Raw genomic sequence first — 2444 nt, forward strand, 5'->3', positions numbered from 1 at the left:
TGTTGCTATATTGGTAGCATAGTGCCTAAGGCATTTGACTGCTAACCAGAAGGCTGGTGGTTCAAACCCACCAGCCACTCCTCAGAAGGAAGGTTGGGCTATCTACTTCTGTAGTGATACCGCCTCAGAAACCCAAGGAGGGGTCGCTATGAGTCATGTCCTACTCGATGGCACATAACAACAACAACAACAACAATATTGGAACCCATTGTTTCAGCCACAGTGTCATGTCAGTCCATCTCATTGAAGGTCATCGTCTTTTTCACTGCCTTAGCAAGAATGATGGTCTTCTCCAGGGGCTGGTCGCTCTGGATAACATGTACAAAGTATGTGAGATGAATTCTTGATATCTTCTCTTCTAAGAATCATTCTAGCTGTACTCTTCTAAGACGTATCTGTTCTTCTGTCAGTCCATGCTATATTAATATTCTTGGCCATATCCTAACTCAAAGGTAGCAGTTCTTCAGTCTTCCCTGTTCATTGTCCAGCTTTGCGTGAACCTGAGATGTTTGAAAATATCATAGTTTGGATCAGGTACACTTTCATTTTCAAAGTGATAGCTTTGCTTTTTTTTATTTTTAAACTCTAGTGTGGTTTTTTGCAGCAGATTTGCCCAGTGCAATATGTCATTTGATTTCTTGACTGCTGCTTCCATGGGCATTGGTTGTGGATCCAAGTAAAATGAAATCCTTGACAACTTCAGTCTTTTCTCCATTTCTCATGATGTTGCTTATTGGTCCCTTGTGAGGATTTTTCTTTTCTTTATGTTCAAGAGTAATTCATTCTAAAGGCTGTAGTCTTTAATCTTCATTAGTAGGTGCTTCAAGTCATCTTCAGTTTCAGCAAGCAAGGTTGTGTCATCTGCATATTTCAGGTTGCTAATGAGTCTTCCTCCAATCTGATGTTATGTTCTTCTTCATATAGTCCAGCTTCTTGGATTATTTGCTCAGCGTGCAGATCAGATAATTATGGTAGAAGGATATAATGCAGACATGTACCCTTACTGATCCCAAACCATGCAGGGTCTCCTTGTTCTGTTTGAACCACTGTCTCTTGATCTGTGTCCAGATTCTGCAGGAGCACAAAAAGTGTTCTGGAATTGCCATTCTTTACAGTGTTATTAATAATTTATTATGATCCACAGTCAAATGCCTTTTCAGAATCAATAAAGCACAGGTAAACATCTTTCTGATATTCTCTGCTTTCAGCCAAGATCCATCTGATAGCAGCTAAGATATCCTTTGTTTCATGTCCTTTCTGGAATACTGCTTGAATTTCTGACAGTTCCTTATTGATGTACTGCTGCAACTGTTACTGAATTATCTTCAGCAAAACTTTATTTGTATGTGATATTAATGATATTGTGCAATAATTTCCACAGTTTGTTAGAACACCTTTCTTTGGCATGGGCACAGATGTAGATCTCTTTCAGAGAAAAGTGAGTGCTCCCAACATTCCATCCGTTTGTTGAATTAGCACAGCTGGAATTCCTGGAGCCTTTTTTTGCTCTGATGCCTTTATTGTAACTTGGACGTCTTCTTTCAGTGCCATCAATTCTTACTCATATGCTGCCTCCTGACATGGCTGTACATCAGACAGTTCTGTATGGTACAGTGGCTCCTTGTATGCCCTCCATCTTCTTTTGATGCTTCTTGCATCGTTCAGTATTTTGCCCTAGAATCTTTCAGTATTGCAACTCAAGAATGAATTTTTTCTTCCATTTTTTTCAGATTGCAAAATGATGAGTTTGTTCTTCCCTATTGGTTTCTTAGCTCCAGGTCTTTGCATATTCCATTATATTATTTTGTCTTCATAATCTACCCTTCGAATCTTTTTTCAGCTCTTCTACTTTACCATTTCTTCCATTCACTTTACCTACTCTCTATTCCAGAGCAAGTCAGAGTCTCTTCTGACATCCATTTTGGTCTTTTGTTTTTTTCCTGTCTTTTTAATGACCCTTTGCTTTCTTCACATATGATGTCTTTGATGTCCTCCCATAACTCATCTGGTCATTAGTATTCAGTGTGTCAACTCTCTTCTTGAGATGGTCTCTAAATTCAGGTGGGATATACTCATATACTCATGGTCTTTTTTTTTTTTTTTTTTGGCTTTCATGCACTTGTTTTAATATTCTTCACCTTCAGCTTGAACTTCTTGTGGTTGTTATGTGCTGTCAAGTCACCTCTGACTCGTTAATGACCTTATGTACAACAGAATGAAACACTGCCTGCTCCTGTGCCAGCTCCATGATCCCTGCTATACCTGAGCCCATCACTGCAGTCACTGTGTCAGTCCATCTTGTTGAGGGCCTTCGCCTCCTTCATTGACCCTCCACTTTACCAAGCATGACATCCTCTTCCAGGGAATGGTCCCTTCTGACAACATGACCAAAGGAGGTGAGACGAATTCTGGCCATACTTGCTTCTGAGGAGCATTCCAGCTGT

The 2444-nt window shown here is 39.9% G+C and overlaps 1 protein-coding gene across 1 annotated transcript in view; it reads left to right on the forward strand.

The window, feature by feature from the left end:
• The window catches only part of PCNX1 (pecanex 1), a 210724-nt gene that overhangs the window by 156500 nt on the left and 51780 nt on the right, over positions 1-2444 (forward strand). The gene's annotated exons all lie outside the window — the stretch shown is intronic.

The sequence above is a fragment of the Orycteropus afer genome, unplaced genomic scaffold (assembly GCF_000298275.1).
Source record: "Orycteropus afer afer isolate SDZICR_OR568_19922 unplaced genomic scaffold, OryAfe1.0 scaffold00088, whole genome shotgun sequence".
Taxonomy (NCBI): Eukaryota; Metazoa; Chordata; class Mammalia; order Tubulidentata; family Orycteropodidae; genus Orycteropus; species Orycteropus afer.